The following is a 17,859-nucleotide window of genomic DNA, read 5'->3' as shown; positions in this document are numbered from 1 at the left end:
GGTGGTGGTGGTGTTGCTGACCGTGGCGGCTGGACACTTGGTTGGGGGGGGGGTGTTGCATTCTAACCATACCCTCCACAGTGATGTGTGCTGGGCCACGAGGTCCACTAATTGGCCAATGCGGCTGTCAATGGCCCGCAACACATTGGTGTTATCAACCATGTCCTGGTGTGCACGATCAGCATGTCCCTGCCCACGCTCATAGGAAGCCTGGACTCTGCCTAGGGCTTCCAGTGTCTCAGCGGCAGGATGATGTGGGTGTCCTTCCCGAGCTCGCCGGTGTGAGGTACTCCTGCTTGGGGGATGTTGCCTCGGCTCTCTGCTTTCCCGTCCACTCTCCCTGCTTGCCTGGGATGTTGATGGCCCTGTGTCTAGCGGTGGGTCAGGCAGGGTGGCACAGGCAGGAGTGGTGGTAATGGTGGTGGTGGAGGTGGTGATGGTGGTTCTACAGCTCACTGTGGCAGGTGTTGCAGGAGTGACACAGGCCACGGTTGTGGAGGCAGGGATTTCCCGTGTGCCAGATGGCCCTGGCAGTGTGCTTTGGCCCGCTTCCTCCTCTGCACCGGAGCTGGCTGTGGCATCGTCCCCAGAGAGTCCTGGATGTGGGTGAGAAGAATGTCGCGGCGGGTTGCTGGTTCCACCAGTCAAATTGCGATCACCTGTGGGGGAAAAGTTTTGATGATCAATACTTTGGACATGACATGTTTTGATTGGCATACATTACTTTTCAGTGACCTCTCTCACACACCCCATACCCCACCACCCTCCCTGTGGACATGGGGGCCTGTTGGGAGTTGTAGTGCTGGTCTCTCACACACCCCACCCACCTCTCACACACACCCTGTGGACATGGGGGCCTGTTGGGAGTTGTAGTGCTGGTCCCTCACACACCCCACCCACCTCTCACACACACCCTGTGGACATGGGGGCCTGTTGGGAGTTGTAGTGCTGGTCTCTCACACACCCCACCCACCTCTCACACACACCCGACCCACCACCACCCTCCCTGTGGACATGGGGGCCTGTTGGGAGTTGTAGTGCTGGTCTCTCACACACCCCACCCACCTCTCACACACACCCGACTCACCACCACCCTCCCTGTGGACATGGGGGCCTGTTGGGAGTTGTAGTGCTGGTCCCTCACACACCCCACCCAGCTCTCACACACACCCTGTGGACATGGGGGCCTGTTGGGAGTTGTAGTGCTGATCTCTCACACACCCCACCCACCTCTCATACACACCCGACCCACCACCACCCTCCCTGTGGACATGGGAGCCTGTTGGGGGTTGTAGTGCTGGTCCCTCACACACCCCACCCAGCTCTCACACACACCCTGTGGACATGGGGGCCTGTTGGGAGTTGTAGTGCTGGTCCCTCACACACCCCACCCACCTCTCACACATTCCCTGTGGACATGGGGGCCTGTTGGGAGTTGTAGTGCTGGTCCCTCACACACCCCACCCAGCTCTCACACACACCCTGTGGACATGGGGGCCTGTTGGGAGTTGTAGTGCTGGTCCCTCACACACCCCACCCACCTCTCACACACACCCTGTGGACATGGGGACCTGTTGGGAGTTGTAGTGCTGGTCTCTCACATACCCCACCCACCTCTGACACACACCCGACCCACCACCACCCTCCCTGTGGACATGGGGGCCTGTTGGGAGTTGTAGTGCTGGTCCCTCACACACCCCACCCAGCTCTCACACACACCCTGTGGACATGGGGGCCTGTTGGGAGTTGTAGTGCTGGTCTCTCACACACCCCACCCACCTCTCACACACACCCGACCCACCACCACCCTCCCTGTGGACATGGGGGCCTGTTGGGCGTTGTAGTGCTGGTCCCTCACACACCCCACCCAGCTCTCACACACACCCTGTGGACATGGGGGCCTGTTGGGAATTGTAGTGCTGGTCCCTCACACACCCCACCCACCTCTCACACATACCCTGTGGACATGGGGGCCCGTTGGGTGTTGTAGTGCTGGTCCCTCGCACACCCCACCCAGCTCTCAAACACACCCTGTGGACATGGGGGCCTGTTGGGAGTTGTAGTACTGGTCCCTCACACACCCCACCCAGCTCTCACACACACCGACCCACCACCACCCTCCCTGTGGACATGGGGGCCTGTTGGGAGTTGTAGTGCTGGTCTCTCACACACCCCACCCACCTCTCACACACACCCGACCCACCACCACCCTCCCTGTGGACATGGGGGCCTGTTGGGAGTGCTAGTGCTGGTCCCTCACACACCCCACCCAGCTCTCACACACACCCTGTGGACATGGGGGCCTGTTGGGAGTTGTAGTGCTGGTCCCTCACACACCCCACCCACCTCTCACACACACCCTGTGGACATGGGGGCCTGTTGGGAGTTGTAGTGCTGGTCCCTCACACACCCCACCCAGCTCTCACACACACCCTGTGGACATGGGGGCCTGTTGGTAGTTGTAGTGCTGGTCCCTCACACACCCCACCCACCTCTCACACACACCATGTTGACATGGGGGCCTGTTGGGAGTTGTAGTGCTGGTCCCTCACACACCCCACCCACCTCTCACACACACCCTGTGGACATGGGGGCCTATTGGGAGTTGTAGTGCTGGTCCCTCACACACCCCACCCAGCTCTCACACACACCCTGTGGACATGGGGGCCTGTTGGGAGTTGTAGTGCTGGTCTCTCACACACCCCACCCACCTCTCACACACACCCGACCCACCACCACCCTCCCTGTGGACATGGGGGCCTGTTGGGAGTTGTAGTGCTGGTCCCTCACACACCCCACCCAGCTCTCACACACACCCTGTGGACATGGGGGCCTGTTGGGAGTTGTAGTGCTGGTCCCTCACACATCCCACCCACCTCTCACACATACCCTGTGGACATGGGGGCCTGTTGGGAGTTGTAGTGCTAGTCCCTCACACACCCCACCCAGCTCTCACACACACCCTGTGGACATGGGGGCCTGTTGGGAGTTGTAGTACTGGTCCCTCACACACCCCACCCAGCTCTCACACACACCGACCCACCACCACCCTCCCTGTGGACATGGGGGCCTGTTGGGAGTTGTAGTGCTGGTCTCTCACACACCCCACCCACCTCTCACACACACCCGACTCACCACCACCCTCCCTGTGGACATGGGGGCCTGTTGGGAGTTGTAGTGCTGGTCCCTCACACACCCCACCCAGCTCTCACACACACCCTGTGGACATGGGGGCCTGTTGGGAGTTGTAGTGCTGGTCCCTCACACACCCCACCCACCTCTCACACACACCCTGTTGACATGGGGGCCTGTTGGGAGTTGTAGTGCTGGTCCCTCACACACCCCACCCACCTCTCACACACACCCTGTTGACATGGGGGACTGTTGGGAGTTGTAGTGCTGGTCTCTCACACACCCCACCCACCTCTCAGTATATTTAATAGTGTTCTATTGATCTTTGTTAGCATGTATGAGTGAATCTGTAGGTAAGTGTTTAGATTTGTGTGTATTTGTAGTAATAACTGAGTGGGTTTTTAGAAACTTGTATTGGTGTGACAATGGTTTCAAATATGGTACTCCACATTTTATAATGGGTGTTGAAAGGTTATACTAGTGTATGATGACATGTATCAGATTGTCACGTAAATGATTTCATCAGTGATGTCATCAGTGATGTCACAGAGCATGTCATGAATGATGTAATTTGTGACATCATCAGCAGTGGATTGCGGGCGAGCGAGTTATAGTTAGTACAACTAACTATATCGGAGGAATTTCAATGGTTTTGTAAGAGTGAAATGTCCAGCTAACTATAACACCCCTAAAACCTATGGTTTTTTCAGTGATTTTCAAAGGTTTTTTAAATGCTAGTTCCTAACTATAACACCCCTAAAACCTATTGTTTTTTTCAGTGAATTTCAAAGGTTTTTTAAATGCTAATTCCTAACTATATAAGGCCTCAAATCTATGGTTTTTTCAGTAAATTTCGAAGGTTTTTTAAAAGCTAATTCCTAACTATAACATGTCTGAAATCTATGTTTTTTTCAGTGAATTTCGAAGGTTTTGTAAATGACTAATTTTAAATGTATTCATTGTTATATATTTTTTATACTGATTTACTACATTTTTTTACACTATTTAATTTTAGATATCTTATTTTTTAAATTACGTTATAATTACATTATACATTACATTACAAAATATACCTTCTCAGAATTAATTACTTTAGTTTAAATACTTTGGAAATAGGCAATAGACTTTTAAGTACAGTACTTACAGTTGCTGCAATGGGCAACACAATTTCGAATACAATGCAGCATGAATTTCTAGTTAAATGCAATTAGTTACTTTATGGATTACTTTTCTAACCACAGGACTGTATCCTAGATTCAGCACTTGGACATCTCCTGTAAACAGTTGAGTAAAAGCGTTTTGGTTACTGTACTGATTTTTAAGGACTATTATTGTATTTTAAAATGTTGACACAGAAACTGTTTCACATAGAATTGCCAATGTTTTCCTATGGGAGGAAATTCACTTAGTAGGTAAGTAGTGTTATCGTTACTTTTTCTTACTCGGTGGTGGATCCTGGATCCAGCACTGATGCATCTCCTGTAAACAGTTGAAAAATGCGTTTAAGTCATACAGGCGATTTTTAAGGAATATTTGTAGTTTGTGAAAATCAACACGTAGAAACTTTTCTGGTGAAAACCAGACAATGGATTCCTATGGAAGGAAATACAAGTTACTGGTAAGTATGGTTAGAATTACTTTTCAGGTTCAGTGCTGGGCTAAAAGATGCAGCACTGGGTTCTCTCCTGATAACAAGTGAGTACATCGGAATTCGTTGTTCGGATGATTTTAGGTGAATATTTTAAAGTTCGAAAACTCCACACTTAGAAGTATTTCCAAGTGAAACCAGTCAATGTTAGCCTATGGAAGGAAATTCAAGTTACTGATAAGTATGGTTAGAATTACTTTTCAGGATCAGTACTGGGCTCCGAGATGCAGCACTGAGGTCTCTCCTGATAACAGGTAAGTAAATCGGAATTCGTAGTACATCCAGTAAGCGCCACAGAGCTGCGTAGCAGAGAGATGTAAAAAGGGGCACGGCCTGCACCACCTCTCTGCAACGCAGTGTAGTGGCGCTTCCTGGAAGCACCTGGTGGGCTACTTGGCCCTCAGGGTCCCTCAGGTTTGAAGTGGAATATTTTCCCCAACTTAAAACGCGCCACAGTGCGTGTTTGCACACATCACTTAAGGCCCCGTCCCCTCCCTTCACCACTGTGTAAACACACCCTGTCACCGTTCTAAGTTGAGAGATTAAGTCCCCTTCAATCCTAAGGGTCCCTAGGGTCAAACTAGCCCACTAGGTACCTCCAGTAAGCACTACAGAGCTGTGTTGCAGAGAGGTGTAAAAAGAGGCATTGCCTCTGAAGACCTGTCTGCAACACAGCTCCCTGGCGCATATTGGAGATACCTGTTGGGCTATTTGTCCCTCGGGGACCCTCAGTATTGAAAGAGAATTAATTCCACAACTTAAAACGCGCCACATTAATTAATTCCCACCAGGTACCTTCAGTATGCGCCAGGAGGCTGCGTTGCAGAGAAGTGTTCAGAGGCCACACCCCTTTTTACAACACTCTGCAACGCAGCTCCGTGGTGCTTACTGGAGGTACCTGGTGGGCTAGTTGTCCCCCAGGGACCCTCAGGATTGACAAGGAATTAATTCCCCAACTTAAACCGCGCCAAATGGTGTGTTTGCACACATAAGGCCCCGCCCCTTCCCTTCACCACTGTGCAAACGCGCCCCGTGGCGCGTTTTAAGTTGGGGATTAACTCTTCTTGAATATTGATGGTCCCTGGGGTGCAACCAGCCCACCAGCTACCTCCAATGCACCACGGAGCTGCGTTGCAGAGAGGTGTAAAAAGGAGCGTGGCCTCAGAACACCTCTCTGCAAAGCAGCTCCCTGGCACATACTGGAGGTAGCTGGTGGGCTAGGTGTCCCCCAGGGACCCTCAAGATTGAAGAGGAATTAATTCCTCAACTGAAAACGCACCACAGGGCAGAGGTGTTTGGGTAGTGTAGGGGGCTGTGCCGGGGGTAGTGTTTTAGGGTTTAGGGTAGCGCAGTAGTGTTTGGGTAGTGTAGGGGGTCGTGCCGGGGGTAGTGATTTAGGGTTTAGGGTAGCGCAGTGGTGTTTGGGTAATGTAGGTGGTCGTGCCGGGGGTAGTGTTTTAGGGTTTAATGTAGCGCAGTGGTGTTTAGGTAGTGTAGGGGGTCGTGCTGGGGGTAGTGTTTTAGGGTTTAGTGTAGCGCAGTGGTGAATGGGTAGCGTAGGTGGTTGTGCTGGGGGTAGATTTAGGGTTTAGGGTAGCGTAGCGGTGTTTGTGTAATGTAGGGGTCATGCTGGGGGTTGTGTTTTAGGGTTTAGGGTACTGCAATGGTATTTGTGTAGTGTAGGGGGTCGTGCTGGGGCTAGATTTAGTGTTTAGGGTAGTGCAGTGGTTTTTATGTAGTGTAGGGGGTCATGCTGGGGGTAGACTTAGAGTTTAGGGAGGTGCAGTGGTGTTTGTGTAGTGTAGGGGGTCGTGCTGAGGTAGTCTTTTAGGGTAGTGCAGTAATGTTTGGGTAGTGTAAAGGGTCGTGCTGCGGTAGATTTATGGTTTAGGGTAGTACAATAGTGTTTGTGTAGTGTAGGGGGTCATGCTGGGGGTAGTGTTTTAGGGTTTAGAGTAGTGCAGTGGTAATTGTGTAGTGTAGGGGGTAGTGTTTTAGGGTTTAGGTAGTGCAGTGGCGTTTGTGTAGTGTAGGGTGTCATGCTGGGGGGTAGTGTTTTAGGGTTAAGGGTAGTGCAGTGGTGTTTGTGTAATGTAGGGGGTTGTGTTTTAGTGTTTAGTGCAGCGCAGTGGTGTTTGGGTAGTGTAGGGAGTCGTCCTGGGGGTAGATTTAGGGTATAGGGAAGCGCAGTGGTGTTTGTCTACTGTAGGGGTAGTGTTTTAGGATTTAGGGTAGTGCAGTGGTGTTTGAGTAGTGTAGGGGGTAGTGCTCACCAGGGAGTTAACTGGAAGTCTACTGCTGGTATTGAAAGTGATTGTTCAGTCTGCATGTCACAATTTTCAAATTAAATAGAAGAGGATTTGAGATCTCTTTTAAAACATGCCCTAATTTTTCTTTCTACAACACTAACCATAATTACTATGACAAAATGAACCCCCCCACTTTGTTCCTTTTTAAATTAAATGTTTTAAGTGTTACCAGTTTATTCCAATCAAGATGGCTTCAGGTGTGCCATAATTTTGTCATAAGTAAGACTGTTAGTGCTCTTGCTGTTCTTTAGAACACCCTGGGTAGCTGCAGTAGAACACAAAGGAATCAACTGCCAGGCTGCTCCTGTTGAAATATAACAGGGAAGATATTTGAGATCTCACGTAGAACATGTCCTCATTTTTCTTTCTACAGTACTAACCATAATTTCTAGGACAAAATGAACCCCCTCATTTTATTCCTTTTTAAATTAAATGTTTTAAGTGTTACCAGTTTATTCCAATCAAGTTGGCTTCAGGTGTGCCATACTTTTGTCATTAGTAAGGCTGTTAGCGCTCTAGTTGTTCTTTAGAACACTCTGGGAAGCAGCAGTAGAACACAAAGCAATCAACTGACAGGCTGCTCCTGTTGAAATATAACAGGAAGATATTTGAGTTCTCACTTAAAACATGTCCTAATTTTTCTTTCTACAGCACTAACCAGAATTTCTGTGACAAAATAAATCCCCTTATTTTGTTCCTTTTTAAATTAAATGTTTTAAGTGTTACCAGTTTATTTCAATCAAGATGGCTTCAGGTGTGCCATCATTTTGTCATACGTAAGACTGTTAACGTTTTAGTTGTTCTTGAGAACACTCTGGGTAGCTGCAGTAAAACACAAAGGAATCAACTGCCAGGCTGCTCCTGTTGAAATATAACAGGGAAGATATTTGATATCTCACTTAAAACATGTCCTAAATTTTCTTTCTACAGCACTAACCATCATTTCTAGGACAAAATGACCCCCCTCATTGAATTCCTTTTTAAATTAAATGTTTTAAGTTTTACCAGTTTATTCCAATCAAGATGGCTTCAGGTATGCCATACGTTTGTCATTAGTAAGGCTGTTAGCGCTCTAGTTGTTCTTTTTAAAATACTCTGGGAAGCAGCAGTAGAACACAAAGCAATCAACTGACAGGCTGCTCCTGTTGAAATATAACAGGAAGATATTTGAGATCTCACTTAAAACATGTCCTAATTTTTCTTTCTACAGCACTAACCATAATTTCTATGACAAAATAAACCCCCTTATTTTGTTCCTTTTTAAATTAAATGTTTTAAGTATTTCCAGTTTATTCCAATCAAGATGGCTTCAGGTGTGCCGTCATTTTGTCATTAGTAAGGCTGTTAGTGCACTAGTTGTTCTTTAGAACTCTCAGGGAAGCTGCAGTACAACACAAAGCAATCAACTGACAGGCTGCTCCTGTTGAAATATAACAGGAAGATATTTGAGATCTCACTGAAAACATGTCCTAATTTTTCCTTCTACAGCACTAACCATAATTTCTATGACAAAATAAACCCCCTTATTTTGTTCCTTTTTAAATTAAATGTTTTAAGAGTTACCACTTTATTCCAATCAAAATGGCTTCAGGTGTGCTATATTTTTGTCATAAGTAAGGCTGTTAGTGCTCTAGTTGTTCTTTAGAACACTCTGGGAAGCCGCAGTAGAATACAAAGGAATAAACTGACAGTCTCGGTCCTTGTTGGATGTACATGTTTTACTGAGAATATCAGACTTCATTATCACATGACTGAGAAAGATAATGTGAATTTACAGAAAATATGCTCTCATTTTAGCTTCTGGAGCACCTTCCAAACCTCTATGGGACAAGCATGAGAAAATAGTTTTTTCTCTCAAACATGACTCAAAAGGCTTTTTCACATGGTAAAATCACCTTAGAACACACCACAATTCCTAAAATGAGTATGATACCATCAACAAATGATTTATAATGTAACTAAAGTCTTAAAACCTTCTATTAACTGCGATGTTTTTTAATGAGGTGCTAGCATGTATATTGGTCCCAAGATGGCTGCCAACACTTCTTGGATGAAGTGCTGACAGCCAATCAGATCCCACAATGAGATGTGTCGATAGGCTCCGCCCAGATATATATGCACTTTTTCCTTTAATATCTAAAATACTACTGAACAGATTGACACAATTTAAGCAAAAGGCATGAGTCTGAACTGAGAACTACCTCTTTGCCAAATTCGGTGTAATTCCGTTCAGCAGTTCGGGCTGTAGCTGCGGCTAGAGGTCCCTATGGAAAATTGCATGGGGAAAACAAGTTTTGGGACCCCCCTTTATTCTCGGCCCCCCTTGACGAATCACCCCGAGACTTTCAGGATAGGAGTGGAGTGGACCTGGCCATTAGTTTTGAAAATTTCGCGGAGATTCGTCAACCGGCGCCAAAGTTACTCCAAATAAAATGTTGCGGATTTCCTATGGAAAATAGGTCCTAACTATATCTATCTACTGGCGACCCCCAATAGGTAATATCCCAAAAAACCTAAAAAAAACATATATATGTGAGTGTGTGCGGGGGATTCACTTGCCTTACATATACTTACCTTAAAGGCATTGCGTTGTAATAGATGCTAAAGGCATGCATATTAAATGCATTGTTAATGCATGTCCGCTAATGTCACACTGCCATTTCTGCCTCTTTGGTGTCAAAAAACCATCTATGTCTCTCCCCAACTGAGCTTGTGAGTTTCCTCTCCTACAGCCAATGCATATAAAGTTACAAAGAGCACTCGTAAATAAAATGTTCCACAGAAGTCGGGCCGGTCTTTTACTCCTAAACTACTTCTAATGCCATGTAAATCACATATTATAATTATGAATATTTTAGCTTAGACTTTAGTGTGACACACAATACACACCTCTCTTTGGTCAGCACAGCAAGTTGACAATAAAAAAGATAGATTGGAGCATTTCCCTAAATACTGAATAAAATCATATTTTAAAATACGTAAAATGTACTATAAAAGCCATGCAGTACATCGACTGATGATAAGATATAGATGCAAACGTAAACATTGATTTTGTGTGGTGACTGGTGTTGTAGATCCATGCCTAGCTTTCATTTGGGTATGTGAAAAAACATCAGTGAATCAAAACAAGAGTTTTTAGTTATGCACAATACGCATATCTTTCTTTCTACTTTCATGTGAGATGTATCAGGCTGACTTGCTCTCAAGAGGTTAATAACCTTTAATAATGACTGCTGGTGCTTAAAGGGACTATCCGGTGAATGACGTTGCAATTTGACTCTAAACCCAAGCAGATGTCACCAAACATATGGAGCATTTTAAAAAGGTTATTGTCGGTGACTGCTATGGATGCAGGACTGGGGAAAACTGTTTGTTTTCTGGGCGTTTTCACTGGAAGGCCCCTTTTAGAACTTAACATCACCTTATATAATCTTTTGGGGTGAGTTCCCCCCAAGCAAATGCTATCTAAAACTGTCATACCAGGCACAGTTTTATATGCGAACAAACAGATATCATTTCTGAATAGTGTGATGTTCCGAAATTCCCCATTTCTCCTAATTTTCATTCTGAAATTATCCTCATTTACTAGATTATGATTTTAGGAGCAAATTGCAAACTACAGATGCACTCATTTCGTCTTTGACACACTAACTACAGTCACCCTGCTGCAGTTTTTCCTGCCTGAGCCAAGATCCTGCTTGCTTGGTGTCTCATGCTTTATCACAGACCATGGGGAGGTCAACATCACCATGATATCACATATTCATGACATTTGAGGAAACCCCTTGGTGTCTAAATTATGCTTTTTCCCATCAGATAGCCTGGAAACCTGTTGTAACAAGCCAACCATAATACCGCCAAAATGCAGTAATTGTATGTCACAGAGATCAGCACTGATTGCCCAGTGGTTTCTGACATTTTTGAGGTTACAAAAAATGTTTCCTTTCAAAAGAGGATGTGATAGCTGAGCAGGATATTGTGAAACATATCACAAAAAAGCTTTTTCATTGCACGTTTACTGCAGACGGGAATAAACAATCTACATAAACATTTCCCTTATTCTTTATAATGACTTAAACCCGAGTGCACCTCCACTGGGCATGGAAAGGCATCCCGGGCTTACACCAGTGTACAACACCCACCCAATAACCAGACTCAGGTACCATTTGGGCCGATGTGGAGATGACCACCCCCTACTAGAGTAAACTTCTGACTGTTTCCTTTGGTTTATATTTTGCATTATCTTATTGAGAAACTTTAGAAATTCCCAAAACATTTGATTATGTAGGCATTCTCTACTCTTCGGTACACTACATATCAGAATTTATTCTGTATATGTGTATACCCCGGGCCTCATTTACAACAAAATTACGCAGCGCCGCAAGCCATTTTGGTATATTGAGCGGCGTCATTTTTAACGGCACCTTCCTGCACAAAATCAGTCATTGATGGTGTTTTCCTCTTTTTGTGTGTGCTGCATTCTGCAACACACATAGAAGGAGGGAAAAACAAGGAGACACAAAAGTATTTCTCCCCGGTGTGCTTCCTTACGCCTCCCGTGGGGATCCGTAGGATTCTGACACATTCCCAGGTTTACGAAATCTTGTAAATCTGGGGATGCGGCAGATTCCATGGGTGTTGCGTGGGATCACCAACAGCAACACAGTTGGCATGCCGCTTTCAAGCAAAGTGATCCTTGAAAAGGGGAAGTATTTACAAGGTCATGAAAAGCCTTGCAGGGTGGCTTTGCATGGCCTAGTAAATATGGGCCGGCCCACTGCGCAGCCGGTGCGTAAAAGAAAGTGAAGCACTGGCAGCACAAGTGGCTTGTAAATATGCCCCCCCCCCCATTTCTTGCCATTGTCTGAAAAGGCTCAAATGTACATATCTGACTGTTGCCAATGATGAATCATGTCACAAAATGTGGGTGAGGCGTCCATATCCAATATGACTGGCCTATCTAGAGCACAAACTGCAAACCCAGGTAGGGTCTTAGTACCATCTCTTGACGGCTGATGGTTATACTAAATTTCCAATCTCTTTCATCAGCTACTGGCCCCTCCTCCTTGCTATTGCTATGTTACTGATAAACTCTTTGCTTGGATGAGCCTTGTTGCTTCATGTTCTTGCTTTTACCTGCAAAATATAATAAGGCTTTTCATACTCTCTCCTTTTCAAGAACTACTGCCAAAGTTTCTGACCTGATCTAGTCAGGAGCATTTGGACCATAATGTATAATGAAATTAGTGCAGATTTTAATTCCTCTCCTCTCTTGCTTCCCCTACTACAGAACAGCTTCTCTTTGTCTGAGACCAGAACACCGACGTCCAAAGATCATGGCTGCCCACAACTGCCAACCATCCATCTTAGAGGAGTTCATCATGAGGTAGTCAATCGATTGCAAGGCGCCAAAGACATTCTAGTCCTCGAACCAAACTACATATGACTTCCAGTCCTCATCTAGTCAGGCGAGCATTTGGACCGTAATGTTTAATGAAACTAGTGCAGAAACCTGTTGGACCGCAGCGTTTGGGGTTCTGAACCATTTGGAAGCACCTACAATGGAAACCAGTACCACAATTGAGTTTTGAACAACTAATGTGGAATTTTATTCATAATGTTTTAAATAAGTATCAATGTATAGTACCAGAAAAATATATGAAATATGTTCAGGATGTACCGCATAGAGTTCATCAGAAGGTACAGTAAAATTCCTTACATGAAAGTTTGACTGCGAAGAATTTATATGCATATAATACTTCAAGAATTTACAAGAAATGTCACGTTTCATTCCAAGCACAGTAGAAATCCACGCAAATATAGAAATCCCCCAAAAATGTAAACTAATTTAGAACAGCCTACCTCACAAGCAAAGACAAAAAAGGGAGAAAAAACAAAGATCTGGTACAGTATACTACTGTAATAGGCAGCTAGATATGATGTTTCATCTATTAGTATCTCTATTAAGGTGTAAGCTCAACATAAGTGGCAAACGTCAAACAACCTGGATTGAAAACTGTGGGTCTATTCACAAACTGCATTTTGTAATGTATAAAGTAGTACTACAGAAGTTAAAAAAATATTTTATCATAAAATAATATATGTTTATATTTATATATGCTTTTAATGGTAGTGTGTTGGAATACTAGTGATTGCTTATGCGCGGTGCTGGACTTATTTAATGCCTGAGGTGGAGTTCATTTACTACTGTTTTGGATTCTTTTTGCCAGTAGTACATTTACACTCATAAATTTGGCTCTGCACCCTGTTTTAGGGCGTGGAGACATGTAAATCTACACATAGCCAAACGTAGTAAATGTATTATAAAGTTTCATTGTAGGAAAGTGCCTCTATTGGATAAGGTTAATTACCACTTTTTGCCTGGAAAATGATGTAATTTCGACTGGATGTGCACATGGTCCCTGCCAACCAGGTCCCCTGTGCCAGATGCTCGTTCCCTAACTGTACCTTTTCTTTATCAATTGGCATGATTTCAGTACCCCTCTTAAGTCCCTAGTAAATGGTACTCCTGGTACCTAGGTCATTGGCACTGAAGAGGAACCCCCCAGGGTAGCAGCATGAATTGTGCCACCCTAGGGTCCCCTCACCAAGGCCATGCACTCTGTCATTGCAGAATTCTTGCATTGGTGCCGACTAAAATGAAGAGTCGACATGGCACACATCCCTGTGTGCCATACTCACAGACACTGCATGGGATATAGGTAAGACAACCCTCTGGAAGGCCTTATAGCCCTCACACAGGGTGCACTATATCTCCCGTGAGGACATGTCTGCATGAGCAAATATGCCCCTGCAATATCCCTGTCAATTCTTGGATATTGTAAGTGAACAGAAAAGCTATAGAGATTACTTGGCAGGGACAGTCATCATTATGAGTTCTCCAGCTCCATGGCGTCTTTACTGTACAATGGAATGTTTGGTACCAAACAGCTTGTCTTAATAAACCTGCACTGATTCTAATCTCAGATGTATTAATAATTGCACTTAGAGGGGTCCCCTGAAACCTTCTAACCCTTAGTGTGTTCATCGACTGGTCTCAGCCAGCCTGTAACTACCAGACAGAGTTTTGACCTCATTATATGAGCACCAGTGCACTCAGAGGTCCAGACCAAAGACTGTCCTGGGTGGAGGTGTTCACACCTTCCCCTGCTCAGGAAGAGCCATCTGTGGCGGGAAGCTTCAAAGGACTTGTCACCTTTGAAACACGATCCCAGCCTCTCCTGATAGAGGGAGCAGGCCTCCCCTCCTGTCCTCACTCCCGTTTGAGGGGAAGACAGGTGGGAAAACCTAGAAAGAATAGGAGGTGTGCCCCTCTGGAAACTCTACCACCCAGGTGCTGGAGGAGAGGTGAAGCCCATTGTTCAGTGCCCACCATCTTGAAGATGGTGGGACTTTTCCAATCAGGGCTAGGGCTATGTCCCCCTCTCACAGGAGGTGGACATAATAGAGGGTGTAGACACCTCAGGTGAGGGGCCCATTGGCCACTACCTGTCACTCCTTTGCAAATGCACCTAAATTTTGTATTTAGGTGGCATCCCCCGACCCTGAACTTAGATTCCACAGACACAAGAAGAAGACAAGCAAAGAAATACTATTGGACTGAGAACTGCAGACCTTGTGGTGGACTTTGGGCGCAAACTCCTGCCTGCCCCCATAGAACTCAACAATTGCCATCCACCAGCTTGTCTCATAGTTGTGTGGCCTTCACAAACCCTGGAGGGTTACTACTACTTCGCAAATTGCCAAAGAACTCCCTTGAGATAGAGGTACTATCTCCCCGCAGACACAGGACTTCAAAAACCGCAAAGACCGGTCAAGCATCGTCCAACTCTCCAGCGCGACTGATGCCTCTGAGTGCCACCCAAAGGTACGCCTGTTCTGGAGGGTCAGCTTAGCTTCTGCACCAAGTCCTGAAGACCGACTATAGCTACAAGGCACCAATAACCGGGGTATTGGACCCGTTGCTGCAAAAACACACAAAGCTGGGTCCAGGCAAACTCCTACTTTACAGGGAGCCAGCACCTGATGAGGGACTTCAGGTCTCCAGCAACCCACCTCAGCAGTGGCCCAGCAGCTCTAGAAACGTCGCTCCAAGGTGCCAGCGCCTGACTACGTAGATCATCTTTGCACTCGCTTGTCCAGCTGCACGTCTTCACTGCACCCAGCCCGCCCTGCCTGGGCATCTTCAAACCAGCTGTGCTTCTGACTCCCCTGAGCCCTTGCAACTCTACTCTCCCTTGAGAGTCTTTGGTCTTGCCTGAAAGTCCCGATTAGCTTTGCCTTTTCAGGTGGCCCCAGTCTTCAGAGACCCCCTTTACTTTGTTTACCAAGCACTCCAGGAAGCTCTCAAGATGTTGACTTTGGTGGTTTGGACCTAGGACCCGAACCTCTCAATTCACAAAAGGGTAACCACATGACAACTGCATTGCATTGCCCTTTCTAGTTGCTTTTTTCCTCCTTTAGAAATTGTATTGTGCATAATTACGCACAACTGTGAACATTGCATTTTACTGTAATTTATCATATTGCGAAACATATTTACCTTGTACTGAAGTTCTTGGTCTAAATATTTATATAAAAAGTACAATTTTTCTAATTTGGTCTCGACTTCGTTCCTTGAGTGTGTGAAATCATTTATTGCCATGGTGTGTACAACACATTTTTAGTACTGCCCTCTGACAAACCTAACTGCTCACCCACACTACTAGAAAAATAGAGCTCTAGTATTATCTACTTTTGCCTCAGTAAACCAGTATGGGTCTCTTTGACCTCTCTACACAGTGTAAACTATTGTGGTACACTATATAGAGAGGTGGATTTCCTACAGTAAGAGTAAATGTACACATGTAGATTTACTCACATATAAATATAGCTTTGTGATTAGGCCCACTATTGCCTCAAAGTTAACATTCAATTAGATCCAACAACGGATTCCTTTGAAAAGAGTTCAAACTGCTGTACTGATAGACGCTTTGGGCAAGTGAATCACCATCACTGGAAAATTCTTGCCAATATGAAGGCAGCGATTGGAAGTTCAACTCATTGAAGACTCCTGCTAAGGTCCAAAGCAGTATCCACTTTAACACCATTCTGGAGCTGGTTTATTTATTTTTTAACCTTTTATGTAGAGCATATATTACCCGGAGGCATCAAAGAGCTTCATATATAACAAGATCACATTACATATGTGGAAACCTTTGCACAAGAATTAGACCGGAAATAGGTTAAAAATACAAAGTCACAAGCTGCAAACAAGTTAAATCTTAAACAGCCATTGAAAAAATGAAGGTTAGAAAGATGAGTCAAATAAACATGTCTCTGGGCAACCTGTCATTAGCAAAGAACCTTCAGCGTCTCACAGAAGATACAGTCCGGGGGCTCTTGGTTGAGAAGGTGGAGGGTAGACTGGGTTTTAAACCCAGATTGCAAAGGTGGTAGAGGGATCCATTATGTTTTATACTTTAAGAGCCACTCCAATGTAAGTTCCTGGCTGATGTTCATTAAAGCAGGGAGCCTGCATTGTGTGGTTGACAGTGGAAAGTGCCACAGGCTTTTGATAAATCCCAGAGAAAAAAGACTCTAGAGTAACCAACATCAATGTTTATCAAAAGAGCAACCAAGCAGATGCAGTCCGGAGGGTCGGCAACATGTGTGAAATGGTTTACAACAACATACGTCTAATAATTTGCTACCACTGTTAGCATAGAAATTTTTATGTATACTTGGATTTATTCTGATTGCATCTATGCGTGTGAGAATGTGTCTGGAACTTTTAGGCCATGCTGGGCTGGACATTTAAGGCTGTGTTTTGGTAGATGATATTTGTGCTCGGGCATCTAAGGTTTCAAAAGAGAGCTTGATCGTGCAGTTAGATATGTGGGTTCCTTCATATAGGGATACTATGCATGTATGGTTTCTGTATGGTAGGAATATGCACAAATAAACTGGACCCAGCACAGAGGAATGATTTTAGTAGGATCCAAAGTGGAAATACTAGCTATGGACTCCTGTCATTTGGTGATGCATATGAACCAATGAATGATATTAAATATTAGCAAATTCTGCTGCCCAAGGTCATTATCTTATTAGTGGTGGTGGTTGTATTTGATTCTAAGTGTTTGAGTAAGAATCCATCTAGAACCAAAGCTCCATCACCCTTTTGTTTTATGAAGGCATTCACCATTATCACTATTTGGACGTGCAACACTTGAGCCCAGGTGATGACAAGACTCATGCTTCCTAAGTAGCATTCTTGCAAGGTGTAATAATCTGGTTGATCCTCTTCATTAGTCCCCTTTCCAAGTTTTAAGGCCTCTGCAACAGATATCCATTGTGTTGTCGACCACTGTTTCCTTTTCAGGAAAGGTCTTCCATTCTGAGCTTCAGAAAAGGTAAAAAAAACATTAAATGAAGCATTGCCATCTGACATTGTGTCCATGTCACCAGCGTATGCAGATGCAGCAGCATCAGCAGGAAAACCGCTAGATGGAAGTCAGTCAAATACACATATGCATGCAATTTATCTGTGATGAACCCAGCAATAGTTACACACTGATCCTTACCCTGCATGCCACTTGAGGCGGTGGATGGCCAGAAGGTAAGTCTTCTGAAGTCCTCATACCAATGTGCAGCGATGCACATGTAGTCTGTAGCTTACCCTCTGCTTCAAGCATATATTGTAAAGTGTATAGCATGTACTGCTGACTCCATTAGTGTACTTTAAACTAATAACTGTGAAGATTAAAGAAA

At 45.2% G+C, this 17,859-nt stretch overlaps 1 long non-coding RNA gene across 1 annotated transcript; it reads right to left on the bottom strand.

Moving 5' to 3' along the window:
• Nucleotides 1-612: 612 nt before the first annotated feature.
• On the bottom strand, nucleotides 613-16,509 carry LOC144819648 (uncharacterized). The gene is made up of 3 exons (XR_013607496.1): nucleotides 16,438-16,509; nucleotides 7,259-7,393; nucleotides 613-659 (listed from the first exon to the last, which is right to left on the bottom strand). It is a non-coding gene; the product is annotated as an uncharacterized LOC144819648 (long non-coding RNA).
• Between the last annotated feature and the right edge of the window lie 1,350 nt (nucleotides 16,510-17,859).

Source organism: Lissotriton helveticus, chromosome 2_1 (assembly GCF_964261635.1).
Source record: "Lissotriton helveticus chromosome 2_1, aLisHel1.1, whole genome shotgun sequence".
NCBI lineage: Eukaryota > Metazoa > Chordata > Amphibia > Caudata > Salamandridae > Lissotriton > Lissotriton helveticus.
The sequence above is the reverse complement of the archived record's forward strand: the minus strand, read 5'-3'. Positions and strand labels throughout refer to the sequence as shown.